General features: G+C 47.2%; 1 pseudogene; it reads right to left on the reverse strand.

The window, feature by feature from the left end:
* Nucleotides 1–1997: 1997 nt before the first annotated feature.
* Nucleotides 1998–18274, reverse strand: LOC125351155 (annotated as a pseudogene).
* Nucleotides 18275–21751: the final 3477 nt, after the last annotated feature.

Raw genomic sequence — 21751 nt, forward strand, 5'->3', positions numbered from 1 at the left:
GGGCTTGAACCCAGGGCCTGGGAACTATCCCTGGGCTTTTTTTTTTTTTCACCCCTCAAGACTAGCACTCCACCACTTGAGCCACAACTCCACTTTCTGATTTTTTTAAAAAATTTTTTGGTGTTTAATTGGAGATTAGAGTCTCACAGACTTTCTTGCTCCAGCTGGCTTTTCCAACCACCATCCTCTGATCTCAGCCTCCTGAGTAACCAGGATTACAGGTGTGAGCCACCGGTGCCCGGCCCTCTACTAGGTTTTTATATCCTAACTACTGTGACAAAGAGGTAGTCCCAGAGACAAAGCTCCAGGCCTAGTTGTGGTGCCGTTAGGGGAGACGTGTCCTCATCGAGCAGTGGAGAGTAGAGCGGTTACTTAGCTATTAGGTACTACATTTGTTACTTCTTAGTGATCTATTAGTAATTATACTAATTCTTGAGATTTCCTCCAGCAACATCAATCTTGAAACCAGCTGACTTATATAGGTCCAAGAGAAATGAGAAGTAATCATTGCAACTGATTGCAGAAAAAAACCCCATAAATGCAGGGCTGGCAATGTGGCTTAGTGGTAGAGTGCTTGCCTAGCAAGCATGAAGCCCTGGGTTTGATTCCCCAGCACCACATAAACAGAAAAGGCCAGAAGGGGTGCTGTGGCTCAAGTGGTAGAGCGCTAGCCTCGAGCAAAAGCAGCTCAGGGACAGTGCCCAGGCTCTGAGTTCAAGCCCAGGACTGGCACCCCCCCCAAAAAATATGTGTGTGTACTCTAAAATAATATCAGGAACTATAATTCATATGCAAAAAATGTTTTAAAAGTATATCTCATTAGTATTTAGACAGTGTTTCATTATTGTGGCAGGTTATTAAAAAATAAAGTTCCAGAATACTATCATCGTTGGAAGAAGTTTGAAAATGTGGTGAAAGGTTGAAAGTTTTGCCAGTGGACTGGGGAAGGGATTCTGTGGAGGGAGGGAGGGCTCTTGCGCTCAGGTGCTTGAGAGGTTTGTGGGAAGCTGTTGCCGGGGGCTCTTACTATACTAGAGAAATAGAGTAAGAGAAGTGAAGGTGATTAGTTAGCAGTGTAGGATGAGGTGTGAACACTGGAGGGCTCTCTCCGTGTTCTATAAAGAGACGCATCCCCTGTTGCTGCCAGGGAGAGAAAATGGAAGAGTCAGACCCAGGATTTCATCACACGGGAAGCGGAGTTCCGCACAACGCTGAATTCTCATGGCAAAGTCACCACACGAAGGATATGGCTTTAACCGGGTACACTTAGGATGAGGCATTTGGGTTAATGAGTACAAAAATCTGTGTGTGTGTGTGTGTGTGTGTGTGTGTGTGTGTGTGTGTGTGTGTTAGTTCTGGGGCTTGAACTCAGAGCTTCATGCTCCTACTTTGCTTTTTTGCTCAAGGCTGGTGCTCTACCACGTAGCCACAGCTCCCTTCCTTCCTTCCTTCCTTCCTTCCTTCCTTCCTTCCTTCCTTCCTTCCTTCCTTCCTTCCTTCCTCCCTTCCTCCCTTCCTCCCTTCCTCCCTTCCTCCCTCCCTCCCTCCCTCCCTCTCTCCCTCTCTCCCTCCCTTCCTTCCTTCCTTCCTTCCTTCCTTCCTTCCTTCCTTCCTTCCTTCCTTCCTTCCTTCCTTTCTCTCTTTTTTCTCCAGGGCTGAGGACTGAACTCAGGGCCTTGTACTTGGCCTGGCATTGATTTAAATCCCTAACCCCTACATCTCCATTTGTGAATGTCAAAATCTTGAAAGTCTGATATTCCCCTGGATGCTTTGGGCCTGCAGAAGTGAGCGGACCCTCCTTGATCACCTCTCTCAAAGATAATTCAGGGGCTTCTGTAGGGCTGGGGATATGGCCTAGTGGCAAGAGTGCTTGCCTTAATACATGAAGCCCTGGGTTCGATTCCCCAGCACCACATATACAGAAAACAGCCAGAAGTGGCGCTGTGGCTCAAGTGGCAGAGTGCTAGCCTTGAGCAAAAAGAAGCCAGGGACAGTGCTCAGGCCCTGAGTTCAGGCCCCGTGACCCCTTGTCCTTGGTGAATTTTCCAGCCCACATCCGAGGTCAGATCCTCTAAAGGGTCCCGTTTTAACACCAAAGCCTCCCACCACCCCATCGGGGTCCTCTGGCCTACTTCCTTCTTCTAACAAGAAACAGGTCTGGCTTTTGTATGGAGTTCCCAACACAACCATGACAGCTGCCTACAAGTAGCCCGGCCTTCTTAATCTGCTCTGGTGGATAGATGCGTAACCGTGGCGATGGTGGTGGGAATACCCTCCAGCAACCTCGTGACGCGAGCAGGCGGGGAGAAGGGGGTGCCGGGCACCAGCTGTGGACGCTCCGTGGCGGCAGCGATCTCATCCACATCTAGGGCTGACGTGCTGGTGCATAAAGATGCTCCCGGCTTGCACACGGCTGACAGTTCATCCAAGACCTGCTCCGCCAGGTGCGTGTGCTCGAATACCGCCTCCGCCACTGCACCGACCGGCCCGCTCCTTCACAGGTGAGGAGAGGGGGAGTGTTGGTGCTGACCGTGCTTTGCCTGGTCCGATTCTACGGCAATCGCAGGGATCCCAGCCATCGCAGAGCAACTGGTGATACCTTGACCCATCGTTCCCAATCCTGTGGATTAGGAATGAGGACGAGAACCACTCAACGGTACTGAGAACCCAGAAATCATCGCTGCATGGAGGCGTCTATGGTACCGCGCACTTAAGAGTGCGTACTGAATGAAACAAAGGGATTTCATAGCATTTGAAAGGGCGCATGGGGGGGGTGGGGCAGAAGGGCACATCAAATGATCATAGTGGTTTTGACCTGGAAGACATTCATGGACATCGCCAACACCACAGGAGGATTCATTTCCACCTGGCTACAGGAGTGACAAGCTGTGGTGTAAACAATACTCTGTTAGACAACAGTGGAGCGAGAGACTCAGGCAGGGAAGTGGCGAGAAAGGGTGAACACAAGTCCAGTCTGCGGTCACATGCACCCAGAGACCATCCCTCATACGACCAACGGCTGTCGAAAAGGTTAGGAGTGTCTCTGGCTCTCCCCGTGCACTGAATTGAGTTGATGGTAAGGAGTGAGAGCTAAGAGAACCAACACAGCTTGTGTTCAATACACCGGGATTGTCAGATTAAAAACAGGGTGAGCCTCACACCCTGGTGACACCCTAAAGCAAATGGTGGCACCCGCATGTGACATGTGGGTAGCCCCAGGAGTGCTCCCCTGAGCACGTCGCGAGAACACCAAGGGAAGAGCCGGCTCTCCCTGGCGCTGTGTTCCAGGGTGCCCCAGAGGGAGGAGCCCACGTAGTTGCAATCCTCTCGGCAAAGAAAGCACACCGCAGGGCTCTGCCCGGGTTCCCGAAGCGGGTGAAACAGCTTCTCCTCCTCCTCGATGCCCACCCACTTCGTGGGGACACCTCACCGGGAGCTGCACTGCACGGACACCGGTTCCCGCAGCCAGAACGCCAGGGTTCTGCTTCCGCACCTTGACGAAGGCCGCACTGAAAATGGCGCCCACGTTGGGCGAGCTCAGAACCGGCTTGCTCAAGATTGCGCGTGGGTCCACAGGTTTATCTGGAGGAAAAAAGAGAGAGAGCGGAGCTTTGCAAGTGGGAGTTGCACAAAGCGGAAAGGATAATACAGAAATAGTAACACCCGTAAGTGGTTCCAGTTAAAATACCAAACTAAATCCTAACCATCAAGGTATTTAATGGAACACTATCAACGTTTTGAACATCTTCTAAGATAGCATTTAACAGGTTCAAAGCAATCTAAATTTCCTAATTCAAGCATAAAATTCAAATTCTGTTCTTATTACATGGCTAAGAAGAACTTAATAAGCAATGAAATATTAATGTGTCAAGGAGATTAAAGAAAACCATTTTGACTTAATATTTTAATTCAACATAGTGTTAACTCCTTTCTTAATAGGAATAGAAACCTTTAACATCTTAGAAAAGAATACAGTGTCATGTTGTCAAAAAAGGTAAGCATACATTATCGGTAGAAGGACACTTAGGGGTTATCAGTAAATTCTTCCAAGTCCTCCAATAATTATTCTTTAAATTATTATTTTAATGGCCATCTAATCTTCAATACAGGTAGGAATTAAGTCAGCAAAAGAGAGATGAGTCTTGTGATCATATTGTGCCAGGCTAATTGAATATCCACATTAAAATTAATAAATCAATGAATACATATATAAATAATAAGATCCTTACCTAGCACCATTTATGATAACTACCTCAAAAATAGGTCATAAAACCATTAAATATCTGAAACTACAAAATTTCTAGAAGCAAACGAGAGAATTGTATCCGTCACCTCAGTTTAGGCTATATCTTCTTGTGTGCAATGCCTTAATTATAATTTGTTAGAGAAATAATATCCAATAACCTTTGAAACTTAAAAGCCAAATGACTTCTGTACTTGAATGAGCACTGTTACAGAAAGGAAATGAAGGCCCAGAGAGTTTGGACAAATATTTTAGTGGCAAGAAGAATGCCACCCTTTAAATGTCTATTTCCTGACGACAGAACCTGTGAATACATGAACCGTGGCAAAGGGAATTTCCAGGTGAGTTAAGGTGGGATACTACGAGGTAGGAAGATGGCGCTGTCTGCTCTGGGTGTGCCCCATGTAGTCACCAATGCAGCAACAGGGATCCAGCAAGTCGGTGTGGAGAGGCACAACGGGAGAAGGACTTCTCCTCTGGACCGGTGTAGCTTTAAACGTGGCAGAGAGGACCAAGAACCAAGGTGTGTGGTGACCTGTAAAGCCAGGACGTAAATTCAGATTCCACACTGCAAGCACACAGGGAAGCAGATCCCGGAAGGCAAGGCACTGCCTCCCACTCACAACCCCACTAGGCGGGGAATGGATTCTCCACGGAAGATTCCAGACAGCGTCCATCAGTCGACAGCAGGGTTTGGGGTTAGTGAAGCCTCTGCCAACCATCTAGTCAACAACTGTAGGACAGTAAATTCCTGTTATTTAAATGGCTTGGCATAGGGTGCAATGTTTCAAAGGTCAAAGACCTAAGCAGGCTGGCACTGGTGGCTCAGGCCTGTAATCGGAGCTACTGAGGAGGCTGAGAGCTCAGGATTGCAGTTCAAAGCCAGCCTCGGAAGGAAAGGGCATGAGATTCTCATCTCCAATGAACCACCAGAAAACTGGAAGTGGAGCTGTGGCTCAAAGTGGTAGAGCACCAGCCTTGAGTGAAAAAACTAGGAGACAGCTCCCAAAATCGTAAGCAGAGCAGGGCGCGCTGGCGGCTCTCACTTGCTACCCCACGTATCCTTTGCGGGGCTGAAAGTGAAAAGGACTGGAGTTTGAAGCCTGCCAAGGCAGAAAAATCTAAGAGACCTAAAAAAATCGGGGCTAAAGACATGGTTCAACTAGACGAGAATCAGCTGAGAAAGGGACAGGCCCCAAATTCAAATCTCTGTAGTAGGAAAAAAAATGTAAGCAGGTATTTTATATAAATGGCTACAAGCAATTTTTTTTAAACCCTCCGCATCATTATCTTATATAATGGAAATGCAAATGATAACCAGGAGGAACGTGCCACAGGCCTCAAAGAATGAAGATAGCAATTCTGAGACCTGGTTCGAAAAGGATTGTGGCTTCTGTCTTTCTCACCCTTTCTTCCACTCACGGTCCGATGGGAGCCACCCATCAGGCCGGGAGCTGTCGACGTGGCAAAGGACTGAAGGAGGCTCTGGAGTTAACAGCCACCGAGACACCGAGGCCCTCGGCCCGCTAGCACCTGAAGAACTGAATCCGAGCCCTTGAAGCTCACGAGCAGCGCCTCCCAGGCTGCCTTAACATCCAGCTGGCAGCCAATGGCTAGGCGTCTCCATCGAAGCCTTGTGTGAACTCCTAAAACCAGAGGACTGGCTAACCACACCTGCACTCCTCACCTGCAGAAACTGTTAGACAGATGCTTGCTTTTAGGCCTAAATTTTGGAAATAGTCATTATGCCGCTGTAGATAATACATACAGCCCCACTCCCAAAAGCTATAATGAAGAAGACGTAAATACCAAGTACTAGAGAAACTAGAATAAACACGAACTTACGGTTCAACCTAGCAATTTCACTTCTAGAAATCTACCCAAGAGAAATAAAATATCTGTACAATAGATGTACATAGATATTCAGAGCAACGTTATTCGTCGTAACAAAACCTGAAAAGAAGGCAGATGTCTACTACCTGCTGAATGGATAAAGAAAACATGGAATAGCTGGGGATATAGCCTAGTGGCAAGAGTGCCTGCCTCGGATACCCGAGGCCCTAGGTTCGATTCCCCAGCACCACATATACAGAAAACGGCCAGAAGCGGCCCTGTGGCTCAAGTGGCAGAGTGCTAGCCTTGAGCGGGAAGAAGCCAGGGACAGTGCTCAGGCCCTGAGTCCAAGGCCCAGGACTGGCCAAAAAAAAAAAAAAAAAAAAAAAAAAACATGGAATAACCGTATCATAGGATAGTACTCAACCACACAAAGTAGCAAACTATTGACACCGGTGGCAATGTATAGGAGCCTGAAAGCATGTAACTGGAAAGAAGCCAGGTGCAAAAGATTGCAGGTCATACCTGAACATTTGTATATTAAATGCCCAGAAAAGCAAACGAATAGAGACAGAAAGAAGATCGTAGTCTTCCAGGGTCTGGGGTGGGAATTAACTGTAGTTGGGATGAAGACATTATTTGTGCAGGCTGAGATGTAGCTCGGTGGCAAGGTGCTTGCCTAGCGAGTGCAATGTCCTAGGTTTGAACCCCAGTGCCAAAATAGAAAAGACAAAAAAAAAAAAAAAAAAAGAAAAGAAAGAAAGCAACTATTTGTGAGAGTCAGCAAGTTTCCAGCTTGATTTCTTGGGGTGAGGTGTGTTTTCTCCCGTCTATACTCTTAGCTACTCAGGAGGCTGAGGTCACGGGGGGCACAGGTCAAGGCCAGCTTGGTCATAAGGTTCACAAGCCCCGTTCTCAACCAAGAGATGAGCCCGTGTCTGTCACCTCTACGCGGGAGGCTGAGGTCAGGAGCCTCATGGCAACAGGCCAGCCCAAGCAAAAAGAGGGAGACTCCACCTTTAGGTTTTTACCAAGTCATTCGTTTAACATTAGAACGGAAGAAGACCCTGGGCAGCACCTCCCTAGTAAGGGACAGCGTGGGCAAGTCAGCACTGGCCGTCCGGGAAAGCGGGAAGGCGTGGAACTAAGCGATGATCCAGACAGACTCCTGCGATTCTCTTCCCCGATGCCTTCTGCTCACCCGACGGGACGAGATTCTCTTTGCCTGGCCCCCAGGAGCCTCCACGTGCAATTGGGAAAGGGCCCTCCCTCCCAGACACAAAGGCCAGCTCCTCCCCGACCCGGCCGGGCAGCAGGCTGCGCGGATGGACGGACACCGCCCGCCGCCCGGCTGCACGCCAGTCACTGCAGACACATGCAGCGCACCCAGAGGGACGTCAGGGGAGACCCCCGCGCCCCCTCCGACGCGTGGCAGGCTCCCACGCCCCTCTGTGGAAACACGGCCACCTAAGCGTTCACGTGGAATGAGGAAACGACCGAGAGCCAGAGACGAAGTGAAGAGACACCAAGGAAAGCCACAAAGTCCAAATGGACAAACACACCAAGGTCTTTGGGAGAGCCACCGTTGTTAAAAGTGGCTGGCCATGGCGCTGGTGGCTCCGCCGGTCACCCTAGCTCCTCAGGAGCCCGCGTTCTGAGGATCAAGCTTCGAAGCCAGCCCGGGCAGCAGGTCCACGAGACTGTTATCTCCAAGAAACTGGCGGCAGAGGGCTGTAATCCCAACGCTGGGGAGTCCCATAGTTCAAAGCCAGTCTCTGGACTACAAAGCAAAAATGGACACAAACCCCTGAGCGCCAGCTGCCCGGGTTGAGCCTCCCAGGAGTGCGTTTCTGGTGCTCCTCTGTACTAGAAAGTGGGCAGAGAGCCCCCGGGCTCTGCGTGTGCAAAAACGCGTCCCCTCTCAGCTCCACGGAGGGTAGGCGTGCACACACGACAACCAGGAGTCGGAATCTCTTCTGCAAAAAGCAGGCTGCCAGACCCAGGCAGCAGAAGCCGGGTCTACCCCACAGGACCCTCCGCTCCCAGCCGAGCAGAGCAACCTGGCGGGGCCAAGGACTCCGCGTTGCTCGGCTATTTCTACTGGGCTGCCATCGCCTAGAAGGCTCCACATGTCAGGTAAGCCGAGGTGCGTAGCGCTAATTAACGTCCACAGCCAACACTCCAGGAAACAGCCTCAAGTTTCCGGAGAGATCTACAGCGATTTTCCTAATCACACTTCATGACCTCCATAGCTGGTCCAAAAATTGTGGATAGGAAAGTGGAACATCCCTCCTTTTGTGTGAAGTATAGAGACCATGTCTTCTTAAACTTGTAATTTATTAATTTAACTTAATTTTGGTGCCGGTCCTTGGGCTTGAAATCAGTGGCTGGATGCTGTTCTTGAGTTTTGTGTGTTTGTTTTTGCTTGAGGCTACTGCTCTACCACGTCAGCCAAAGTTCCACCTCCGGCTTTTGGGGTGGTTAATTGGAGATAAGTGTTACAGATAGACCTTCTTGCCTAGGCTGGCTTCAGATCTCAGCCTCCTGAGTAGCTAGATTACAAGCGTGAGCCATGGGCACCCAGCTTCATTTTTTTTTTTAATTCAACAATTGGGCATTGGTTATGGGAATGGGCTGAATTAATGGAATTTTATTTTTTATTTTTGCCAGTCCTGGGCCTTGAACTCAGGGCCTGAGCACTGTCCCTGGCTTCTTTTTGCTCAAAGCTAGCACTCTGCCACTTGAGCCACAGCACCACTTCTGGCTTTTTCTATACATGTGGTGCTGAGGAATCAAACCCACGGCTTCATATATACAAGGCAAGCACTCTACCACTAGGCCATATTCCCAGCCCCTGACTGATACCTTTAAGACAAGGTCATGCATATGGAAAAAGTTGACACTAGAAAAAATTATCTCCATCTTTACCTTTGTTCCCTTTACATCAATGGTCCTGGGAGTGGAGGGCCCAGATCACAGCCGTAGCACGGCCAAGGTGCTTGTTAGGGATTCGGCTTTTTCCCCTCGCCCTGCACGTACCGAATAAGAAAGTGCTGAGTGGGGCTCAACTGTCGATGCTGTAAGCAGCCCAAGGGAAGGGGACTCGGAGAAACATTAAAGAATCATGTGCTAGCCGCAGACGATTGCATTAGCTTCACAGAAGCATCGGTTTCCATACACGCACATAGTTACGTTAGTTAAACCTATAGCTACATTTAAAAGCAAACACACAAAAAAAAAGAGAAGGGGAGAGCAGGGAGGCAAAGGAAGAAGCACAAGACCTCAACTGAAAATGAAAGGAAGAAATGGACACAGCTCAGCTCTGCACCTGTGAGCTAAGTGGCAAGTGTAAGTACTCTGAGTTGGTCCTCTGCTGAGCCTCCCTGTTTACCTACCTTCCATTTCTAGCATTTATGTAGGAAGGGCAATACTTACTAAAAATAAACAGCGAAAGACCTAAGAAGCTAATCCTTGAGACAGACGCCGTGGAACTGCTCTGTCGGAGCCAGGCTCAAACACTGGGAACCCAGCCGTTCATTCAGCCGCTGTGTCCTCAGAATATGCTGCAGGGCATATTAATTTTGCAAAGCCCATTCCTTTTATGGAGGAGAAAATGAAGGCCCAGCGGGAGTCTGTTGTGGCCCACAATGGAACCAAGGTCTTCCGATGTCCAGTCCTTGTACATGTTCCTGTGACACTGTGCTTCACTGGGTATGTCTCTCTATTACACTGGGTAAATTTAATGAACCAAGTAGTCGGAAAAGAGAAACGTTTTGTTTGTTTTTAGTAAGTAACTTAAAAAAATCTATATCCCCAATACAACCTTTCTTAAAATGGATTCTATCTTCTTACACTGTAGCTCTGAAGTCAACAGGTATTTGAGCATACACACATTTGTGACGTTTCCCGTCTGCACGTTTCTTTCTTAGTATTATACACAGGCAATGCTTCATTTTCATCAAATAATGGAATTGTTCTCTCCTTTTTTTGTTTTTTGTTTTTTGCCAATCCTTGGGCTTGAACTCAGGGCCTGAGCACTGTCCCGGGCTTCTTTTGCTCAAGGCTAGCACTCTGCCACAGCGCTACTTCTGGCTTTTTCTATATACGTAATGCTAAGAAATCAAACCCAGGGCTTCATGTATGCGAGGCAAGCGCTCTACCACTAGGCCATATTCCCAGCCTCCAGAATTTTTTTTTTAATAACTGAAGTTTTAATGGCTGAGTGGACTTGCTTCATTTATAGCTGTCATCTTAGGAACAAGTAATCCCCTAAAATTAGATGTTTGTTTCCAAAGACAAAGCTTCAGTGATTATCAATTACTATGCTCAAATCTTTGTGGTTCTGTGATTCTTTCTCCACAGTAAATTAGGAGGAATGTGAGCGTTTTTAAGCCTCAACCCGTGACTTCGCAATCGCCCTCTGTTTATGACAGGCAAAGTCATGAGAGCCCAGTTGATCTTACTCTCACCACACTGTTCTTTCTATCCTTTTCAATTTGCCTGACAAAACTTCATGAGCTTTTAGTTTATTCACGTTTTTATCATCCTCAAGTTTAAAAAGTCTTTCACAGTGAAGGATACACTCACTTTGCAACCTAGCAACATAAGCAGAAGGGGACAACCGTTCCCTCACTCCCCAAAAAGGAAAATACATGGCCCTCGGAATGTCCAGAGTGGAGATAAATTGAATGTCCATCACCTCATGAACAAGAAAACTGCCATTTACTCACGCTATGAAATGTATGTCTGTAACAGAAAGTCACAAAACATTAAAACACGCCTCAACATGTGTGAATGTTAAAAACGCTTTACCAAGTGAAAGAAGAGAGAAACAGGAGTGTATATGAGTCCATCTATATGAAATTCTAGAAAACACAAAACTACAATGACAGAAAGCAGGTCAGTGGTTTCCTGAGCCAATGGAAAGGCAAGAGACCTTGGGAAGAACTAGGAGAAGGCTTCTTTGGGACGTAGAACTAGGGGCTGGGAAGGTGGCTTAGTGGTGGAGCGCTTGCATGCATGCAGGAAGCCCTGGGTTCGATTCCTCGGTACCACATACACAGAAAGAGCTGGAAGTGGCGCTGTGGCTCAAGTGGTAAAGTACTAGTCTTGAGCAAAAGAGGCTCAGGGACAGTGCCCAGGCCCTGAGTTCAAGTCCCTGGGCTGACAAAAAAAAGATGTAGAACGATATCCACATCTATCTTGACAGTTCTCCCTCAGTGTAAAAACTCTACAAACCAAACTCTGCACTTAGGTGTGTTTTACTGAGATTGAATTACATATCGATGAAGCTGAGGGGTATGCTGAACTATTTCGGTGTACATGGTGAATCACACATAAAGCCAACTAAGTTCACAAAACTAAAACAATATGTAAAGTTGAGAAAATGGGTAAGTACTGAAAACTGTTGTACAAAAGATGGGCGGGAGTGTGTGTCGGCGGCTCACGCCTGTCATCCTAGCTACTCGGGAGGCTGAGATCCGAGGACCACAGTTCAAAGCCAGCCCAGGCAGAAAAGTCCTTGAGAGTCTCATCTCTACTTAACCACCGAAAAGCTGGAAGGAGAGATGCGGTTCATGAGCTACAGCACCAGCTTTGAGTGAAAAAGCTAGGCCATAGCTCCAGGTCCTGAGTTCAAAGCCCAGTCCACACACACACACACACACACACACACACACACACACACACACACACACGCACAGAGTGGGTAAGGAGGTTAATATAGGATATGCATGTGTACACTACCATGCTGAGTCCTCTTTAGACAATTAATAGATGCTGGGGGCGGAAAGAATGACAGGAAATGAAACAGACTAGAACGGAGGGTAGGTACAGTGGAGAGGGGAATGCGTGGATTTGATCAAAGAACTTTCGTATGCCTGCCTGACAAGATAACGATGAGACGGTGGGAAACGTCTTAAGAAGTGGGCAGAGAGGGTGAGGGGTGTGGAGGGGAAGGGGGGGCTTCACCAGGGTATATTAGGTGCATGTGTAGAGATACCACGATGAACCCCCTGGTACAACCAGGAAAGGTTAACAACAATATTTTTAAAAGAAACCCAGAATTAATTTAGACATGCTTGGGAAAATGAGAACGTTGTAAGTGAAAAAAAAAAATCCAGGCGTTGAGCTCTTGCTCGGTTTTTCTTGCTCAGGCGGGGACTGCACCCTTTGAACCACACGCTCCCGTCTGGCGTTTTGCTGGTTATTTTGGAGAAAGAGCCGCATGGACTCTTCTGCCCCCTATGGCTTCGAATCTCCATCCTCTGCACTTGAGAGTCTTGAGTGCCTGGGCTTACAGGCATGTGCCATCAGGGACTAGCTTCTTCGCCTAGTTCTTGAACTCACTTAATTCCCGAATCAGCATCTCGATAAGCTGAAGATGGTGATTCAGGACGTTGAGGACAGGGGAGAAGCCATTTCCACTTGGCCAAGGCCCTCAGCGGCTCCGCAGGACTGCCCCGACTGTCTCCCGGTGCCTGACTCTCCAGGGCCAGCTCGGCTGCTACACCGAAGCAGGAGGTGACCGGAGGGAGCCCGCCCCCCCCCCCCCCCCCCCCCCCCCCCCAGGACTCCGGCCTCACTCCGAGCCCCAGCTGCCACCTCGCGGCCAGGTGGGGCTCACCTGGTTCTGTCGGCCACACCCTCCTCCCAGCTTCTTTCTCTGTCCCCTCTCCTGGCTCATTGAGAGCCCGCGGTGTCCACAGACTTTGGAAAGGAACAGATGAAGCTCATCCGACACACAGACAAAATGTAGAGGGGCTTCAAGAGGGATTCTCGTTTAGTTGTTGCTTTTCCTTGTGAAAGCGAGAGGGAAGTTTACTCAGCAAGCGACTGGAGAGGAGTCACTTTTGGGGTGTCTCGTAAGGAATGCCTAAGTGGCACTTCTTAAGGAACACTGTCAGTCTGTGAAGTGAGAGGACCTGACAAGGGCGTGACTTGGTCGTAGGAAGAGAAGCTTGAGGCCACAGCTTCCCGGGGGGACTCGCGGGGCCTGCCTGTCTCCTACTGTCAAGAACGCATTCACCCCCCTGCTTCAACTCTATTTGCTATCTTGAAAAACACTGACGGGGTAAAAATTCCTAAGGCACGGAATGACAAGCTGTAGACACCTCCTTTCAACTGCTTTGGCTAGATGACCTGCACCGGACCCCGAGAGCAACTTCATTTTCTATGAATCCTTTACGGAAACATTTTAAGCACAGACTAACAGACACACTTACGCAATCTCCACATTTATAAAGTTTGATTGCACTGACACTTGTTACACCATCGGCATACACAACGATGCTTTCTTCCCTATATAATACCTAATAGAGTTCATATCATGACAGTACACTCATCTTTACCATACATCACATCTATCACATGGATGATAAATAAGATAATTAATTAGGGAGCGCCTTATTAAAATGCAACTTGAGCTTGTTTCCAATCCTGTGATGCATCTACTATTGTCTTCTTACCAACAATTTGCTGGGCAAATTTGATTGCTTCTTCAAGCACATCTGAGTTCACAACTTTATCCACAATCCCCATCTTGAGTGCTTCACCTGCCAAGATACATCTTCCTAAAACAAAAGCAAAGAACACAAAGAACAATGTGGGATGGAAGCAGAGCACTGCGCTCTCTTGGACACCGGAAGGCTCTCTCTAAGTAGTAGCATGAAGACCACTCAGGCTACAGTAGGAGAAAGGTCACTGCGGACATAGGCAGAAAGCTTGGGTTCCAGTGGCAGTTCAATTTTCACGGTCCCAGTGTCTGTGGGGCATGGCGCCAGAACCACAATTTCCTCACAGATAACGGGAGGAGTTATGCCTGCCTCAGTAATTCTGAGCATGAGGTGAAAGTAGCCAATTCTTTTTCTAGTCTGGAAGTCTCTAAAGAAGCACTTTATATAATATGAATCTCTTTAGGAATCTGAGAGGGTTGATTTTCAGATAACAAAAGTAGAACTAACACTGTACACCAGGGACCGCAGCTGACTTTAAAAAAAATCCCCAAATAAAACAGAGCTGGTAAAATATCAGCTAAGATGACATTATATATATATATATATATATATATACATATATATACAATAAAAATTATATAACCCCTCTGTATATCACTTTGACAATAAATTAATTAAAAAATATTGGCTATCCTAAAAAAATTATGTAGGAGAAAGGGGGCAAACCTTTGCCATATTCTGCCACCTAATACTTCAACCCTTGTGTAGGGTTTCTCTCCATGGAAGCAGAGATGATTAGAAAATTGCTCCGTAGGCCCTTGGCTGGAGAGGGGCCTGTTACCTCAAGCTGGCTGGGCTACGCCGGAGGTTCTTGGGCTCCGTCAGTGACACTGAGCAGCAATAATGCTCTGCTTTTAAGTAACAACACTTAGAGTCGGGTTGTTGCTGACAGCTCTAGTGTTTAGCAGTGCACCGATAGCTTCCTGTAGACAACGCCACCTCTCAGGTGTGACACAAGTTTGATGAGGGTTTACAACGGACTTTTTTTTTTCCTTTTCAGGTTTCAGCTGGAGCTCTTCTAGTTGAGCCACGACTTCAGCCCCTGATGAGGGTTTATATCTCTTCAGAACTATCATGTCTTGGCGTTGCTTTACCAGTGGCTAAGATATAACTTAATGTGTATCTGTAGCTTTGAAAGCAGGGCTCTGAAGTATTCCTTGCCAAAGGGTGAGAAGGAAGGACTTAATGCATTGGCTGCTTTCTCTTTTTTTTTTTTGGCCAGTCCTGGGCCTTGGACTCAGGGCCTGAGCACTGTCCCTGGCTTCCTTTTGCTCAAGGCTAGCACTCTGCCACTTGAGCCACAGCGCCACTTCTGGCCGTTTTCTGTATATGTGGTGCTGGGGAATCGAGTCCAGGGCTTCATGTATACGAGGCAAGCGCTCTTGCCACTAGGCCATATCCCCAGCCCCATTGGCTGCTTTCTTGACAGCACCATTGTGCCTCCTGAAAAGTGGTATCAAGTAACCTTTGGTGGGTGTAAGTGCCAGGGCTTGTCCTGCTCCTAAGTGTTGGTGGATGCCATCTCTAGAACAAAATCTCCCAGTCCTGATTCCGAACCGTTCTTCAGGGAACAGAGGGGCTTCCCTGGCCCGCCATTTGTTCCTTGGCTCCCTCTGCTCAAGCAGCACCTTTGTGGCTAGGCCTTTGAGAACAGATTTCCAGGTCTCCTGCGGGAGGAGATGGTGGTGTCGGGGGGTGAGCTTTTCATAGAAAAGTCACTTGTGTGACAGGCGAGTAAGCCAGCCTAGCCCGGTTAAGAGGACTAAGGAAATACACAACGGAGGACAGAAACTTAGGTCCCAATAAATCTGCGGGGCAGTTACGCAGGGGAAGAGATCGACTACCCAAGGAGGAACGGATTCAGATTTTAGCACTAAGGGTCTACTAGATAGATTTCACAAAAAAGAGAGAAGGCCACGGCTACTCTTTGCAGTGCGTTTGTTGGTGGCGGTGGTATTGGACACAGGCCTTGAACTTGGGGCCTGGGCGCTGTCCGGAGGTCTTTTGCTCGAGGGGAGGCTGAACCCCTCTGAGCCACGGCACCACTTCCTCCAGTGCTTCTTCTTGTCGTTGTTTCTAGGAACGAACGCTCCACGGACGTGGCTGTGAGATGCAGCCCGAATCCTCACGCCGCGCTTGAGCTTGTGTTGACTCTGTGTTGGCGCGGGGGATGGCCAGCTCTGCTGGGCTCACGAAGACGCCGGCGTGGATCTGCCAGGGAACCCAAGGCACTGGGGCGCACAGAGCTCTTTCTCAAGCTCAGGCTGATGAGCTCGCTCTCTCCCTCCCTCCCTCCCTCCCCCCCCCTTTGCTTTTACTCTTTAACTTTTCCAAAGTTAAAACATGTATTCTCTTTTCAGAACCCTTTCCAAATGTTATTTTAAACTCCTCAGAATCACACGGTCTCCTCCACAGCTAGGTGTGTTCTGCTGCCAGCACCTTCCGACCCACTGCGACCTTTCCTACGCGAATGGGAAGCGCGTCCCATCCTTACGGCTTCCACCTCTTGTGTCTGCCATGCTAAAAATAGTGTTGTTCCCTGGTTCAGTGCTCTGGAAAAAGGCGAACTCAGTTTACTTCGTTTCTTTTTGTCAAGGAGGTGAAGTTTTGTCCTTATTTCCACAAGAACATGGCTGTCTGTCAGATCTAAGAACAGGGCCACAAAACGACTCCAAGTTCCCCAAGATGATGTACTATTTTAAGCCTCATTTCTCTATCATCCCTGCTATCACATGGTCTTTGAATTTCTGTGGTAGGTTGGATTGCAAGCATCTCATGAGTTCTACACTAGATACATGAAATAATGTACATTCTCTAAAATGTACTTGCCATATCCTGGTCTAAGCCTCGTCGCCTCGTCCACATTAATCTTAGCTAATCATCATCAAATCACCACCAGAGAGTGGGGAATGGCTATTGTCCATGTATATGGAAATCTAAGCAACAAAAAGGCAAAGCTGTTGACTCAGTAGCACCTGATTAATGATGCTTGTCTCAAATAATTAACTGTGTATGCCTCTTTCAAACTTGCCTCAACTAAAATCCATTCTTCCTCTCCTCCCAGTCACCTCATTCTGATAGTAGGATTCGAATGCAGTGCATCCAAACTTGATTTTTTTCCCCTGTGTATTTTGGAGATGGATCCTGAAGGACTTTTCTCTCCGGGCTTGACTTGAATCAAGACCTTCTAGATCTAAGTAGTTAGGTAGAAGCCGTTTTATGTTTTATAGGTACATGTAAATGGTCATCAATCTAGAATTTAGTACTATATTATCTACATTTTGTTTGTAAGACAAAAAGTGGAATATGCAGCTATATCTTTTTTTTTTTTTTTAATGCCTGTCCTACGGCTTGAACTCAGGGCCTGGGCACCTTCCCTGAGCTTTTGTGCTCAAGGCTAATACTGTACCGCTGGAGCCACAGCTCCACTTCAGGTGTTTTGTTGAGTAGCTGGAAATAAGAGTTTCAAGGACTTTCCTTCCTGATGTGGCTTTCACCCTAATCCTCAGATCTCATTCTCCTGAGTAGCGAGGATTATAGGCATGAGCCATAGCTAATATTTTAATACTTGGGAAATGAATAGTTCGTTGTGATTTTTGCTTGCATTTGTATTACAGTTTCCTAACCAGATCAGAATATTTCCTATGTAAACACCAAGGCTCATTATCAGTCATTTACACTTTAAGTTGATCAGCGTCGTGTTGTGCCCACATTTGCATAGACGGCTTGCACATGGGTCGTCAAGTTAAGATCCGGAAAGGACTCAGGGAAGGCACTCTTTCTATTTTATAGAAAAGAAAAGACAATACGAAGGAAAGACGTTAAAGTAGTCCCTCCTGCTGTGTGGGGAGCAAGGAGCCCACCCAGGATGCTTTCAGGCGCGGGGCCCTTCCCCACGAGGACCTAGACGGCACCCGAAGGTGGATACGGACCCGAGGTTATCACGTCAAGTGCGGCAGGAAGTCCAATGAGGCTGGGACGAAGCTGGGCTCCTCTCGCACCGGGAAGGATTCCCAGAGTGACTTCTGGGAAGCCAATCTCAGTCTAGACATCGAGGTAGAAAGGCCATGACAGTGAGATCACATGTTCAGAGTTCAGACAGGCATCTCCCGGGGTCTCCTACACCCCAGTACATGTTTCACTGAACTCAGCCTAGCTCCCACAGCGCAGATCAGCGTATGCCCTGTCCTTTGATGAACATCATAGACGAGGCTTTGCTAAGCATTCATGCCCAAACACAGCCCCAACTTCTGGCAACTTTATTCTCTTTAGCCTAAGATGACCAATGTCAGACAACAAAATTAGAACTTACTAACAATTTACTTGGTCACTACAGGAGCCAGAAAGCACAAGAAAGTGAAGAAGCCCAGAGAAAGGGACAGAATATCGACAGATGAGAAGTCTTATATAGGATTTGTACCAGGAGTACATAAAGAACTTTTACAAGTCAATAATGAAATGATAGTTCATTAAAAATGGGCAAAGGATCTGAATAGACAAATCTCTACAAAAGGGGGATGACTCACCAATGAGAACGTGAAAAGATACTCAATATCATTAGCTATAAGGGGAATCAAATTTCAACTACCTGGGATACAATTTCAAGTGCATTCTAATAAATACATATTACTCAAAAGAGACAATAGCAGGTGTCTGAGAGGATGGAGACAAAATCCTTACCCATTGCTGGTGGGAATGCTAAGTAATGCAGACAGTTTAGAAAATGATTTGGCAGTCCTTCAAAGGGTAAACTCAGAGTGAGTTACTCTATCACAAGTACAACGCAAGAGCAATGAAAATAGATGCACAGCAAAACCACACATGCAAGCTCTCAGAGCGGCATTGTTTTAAAAGCCAAAAAGTAGGGGCAATCTCAAATGACCATCAACTGATGAAAGGATACAGAAACTACGTACATCCTTAGAATGAAATGTTCAGCCACAGACTGGAGCAGTGGACTGATTAATGGTTCAATATGGATGAACTTAGAAACATGCTAAGTGAAAAAAGGCAGCCTCAGAAGACCACAGAGGGTGTCGTCCATTTGAATAAATTGCGGGGACCAGAACAATCTGGTGACAGGGAAGAGGTATCCTGGCAGTTGAGGACTGGAACGGAAGGGGATGGACGGTTACTACTGATGGACTAGATGTAAGAAGGGGTGACACTGTTCACAAAACAAATGCACTCATTACCTGACTTATGTAACTGCAACTCCTCTGTACATCACCTTAACAATAAAATTTAAAATTAAAAAAAAAATCAAAGGAGTAGACATTCTCTGGGTGATCAGCTGTTTAGAATTGACTGTGGGCGTGCATCTCAGTGGATAGAACACCGTGTCACTGAACAGGGTGCTTCACATAGGGATGTGTTGTCACAATAAAGCAGGCAAGTGTACATGCACACACCCACATGAAACGCTAGGCAGCAACCCGAGTCCAAACAGGAGGGCGAGCTTGAGGCCTTAGCACACTGCCTGCTCTGCTTATTGGAAAGTGGATGAGGCTCTGCTCATCATTTATAGTCCCGAAAAAAGAAAGGAAAGGAGGAACAGGAGAAGCAGGAGGCAAAGGCGAAGGAGGAGGAGAAGAAATTGTGGGCTTCAGAGTTAGAGACGCCAGCCATGGCCTTTGTATGCAACCATCAATGTAGTACGAAGATGGCCATTCCCCAAAGATATTTGCCCATCTAACCAAAAGAGACTAGATGCCTGCCATCAATTGACCAAATAAGGGGTCACTATCCCTTGCTCTATATTCAAATATGAGGCAATACTGGCCAAGTCCACTCAAGGAGGAGGCTTATATTACTACTGCACGTACATGGGATAGTAATCCCCACATCCCTCTTCAGAGGTATCTCGGTGATGTACCCAAGGAAACATATCTTGGGAAGAGGATAGGCTCAGACTGTAGAAGAATAGTTAAATTTAAGGGTGGATATATTGTTAAAAGGGCTTAAAAGACTCAAGATATGCTGCTTATATGGTCAGTTAGTTAAAGTGTCTCCCAAGTTGACCTTGTGGTCAATCCAATGAGTCTCCGGATCTACTTGGCCTTGGTTTGCATCAGTGGAATACTTGGGTAGGCCGGCTACCACCTTCTCTGCAGTCTTCGTTGATGGATGGAATAAGAGTCACAAAAATAAGGAAGCCCAAGGGCATGATTGTAAAACTATCAGCCATCCGTGACAGAACCTGCCTACAGATAGTGTCTTGGTAGAATGGTAGAGATTTACTGTGTCCTCGGTGTTGTAAAGGATTCCAGAGTAGTGCTCTCTGTCTCCTGTTTAGTGTGTCTGAGTGACACCTGCAGAAAACTGGGAATTATGGTGGGAGGTAAATCGAGGGCAACACAGGGTCACAGATGAGTGACACACTGCCTTGGCTAGAGGCTGCTGGCCTTGACAAGCCTGAAAAGGCCTCTTGTCCAAATCAGCCGCCTCAGCTTTGTTTTCTTTGGATATGTGTGTGAGCTGTGAATCAAGATCTATTATTTGGTATGACAGATAGAGTGAGGACATCTTTTTCCATGCATGGTCACAGATCGACCTCAGAGAGTTCATGTCTACTGCTAGAACCATAGACATTCTGGATCCTGGCATGGTGAATGAAGTAACGATAGTCCCATTAAATTTTCTGCACAAATTATCTAAGACGGAAATGGTTTTATGACTGCTGGCAACGAGAAGCGAGGTCTGTTGCTACATAAGTCACAAAGTGGGTTTTCTGGGATTCCTTGGATAACTTAGTTTTCCTATGAAAGGTGACAAAGGTCACATGGCCTGACAAGAGTTTTCTAGCCCAGATCTCCGATTCCTTCAGGATATTTGTGTTAGAGATCTGGGCAGGTCACCTAGAACATACAAATAAAGGGCGAGGTGAGAGGAACAGAGGAATGGTGGGTGTTGGAAATACTTCAGGATATTGGGGTGCCATGCAGAAATGACCACAGCTTGAGAGGAACTTGACAGGCAAAAGTTTACTCCTGCACAAAGGCAGACTACTGACAGGAAGCCAAGTATATGATCGTGCCACGTGAGAACGTTCACCCAGGTTTTCTGCCTAATGCGAATGCCTCTCTTTGCCTGATTTTCTAGTTGTTCTTTTTTTTTTTTCAGGTAAACCTTTTTAATTCTCTTTAAAACTATCAACCAGAGTCAGGCTGACTGGGCAATGCACTAACTTGTAAGAAAAACAACTCTTCGTTTGTAACAGCCTATAGCTTAGGATACTGTTGTTCCAAACAGGTGTTCACAAGGCTGAGTCAAAGGGCGTGCTCACAGTTCTAGCCATCTGTGGGGCTTCTCAGAACCTAGGTTGTATGGTATGTTAGGAGAGGCCACCCCTAAAGTGACACAAACACTTTTGCGTTAAGTACCTTGACAGAGGAAGAGCCATAAAACAAGCAGCAACCTGGTGAAGGTGTCATTATTCCTAATGAGTCCTCTCAATCAGTGAAGAAGACACTTGGTGCCCACATGTATGAAATCGGAAGGAGACGTGGGTGCTGATGTAGTTAGGTCAGAGCCTCAGGCAACTCAATGGAAGCACTCCGGCTGAAATAGTCCCAGGTAGAATCCCATAGTTAACCCCAGGGCTTGGCCCATGTTTTTCCTTTGTTACAGGAGGAGGACTGCCTCGCAAAGAAGCTTATCTGAGGATCCAATTGCTCTGGGTGGAAAAGAGCAAGGATGAACAAATGTACCAAGGGCAACGTTGCTAAGAGATGCAGACCCCAAAGAGGCCAGTGAATTCGCAGATTCCAGGCTACGTGATAGGCACAAAAACATTTTTTTCTGTAGCGCTAGGCATGGCTGACAGCTGCATAGAAGGCAACCAGAGCGGTGCAGGAAACCTGAGTGGAGAAACTACTTTCTACTACTACCACAGAAACAGCTTCCAGGGGTCTTGTGTGTTGCTTGCTTTGCCTGGTCCGCGCTGCTGTGACTGAGCTAGTGGTGCTCTTCCAGTTCTTGGTGATCTCCAACCAGATCTGACTGTATGAATTCCCCCCTGGCAGAACACAAGACGACATCTCTGATTCCTGGCCGCTTGGTTGTTGCCTTACATGTTGACGCTATTTCCACCCGCCGTGGATTCCCTCATGGTTCAGAATTTTATCTGAGTCTTGGGCACAAGTACCCGGTGAATGATCTG

The sequence above is a fragment of the Perognathus longimembris genome, chromosome 5 (genome assembly GCF_023159225.1).
Source record: "Perognathus longimembris pacificus isolate PPM17 chromosome 5, ASM2315922v1, whole genome shotgun sequence".
Taxonomy (NCBI): domain Eukaryota; kingdom Metazoa; phylum Chordata; class Mammalia; order Rodentia; family Heteromyidae; genus Perognathus; species Perognathus longimembris.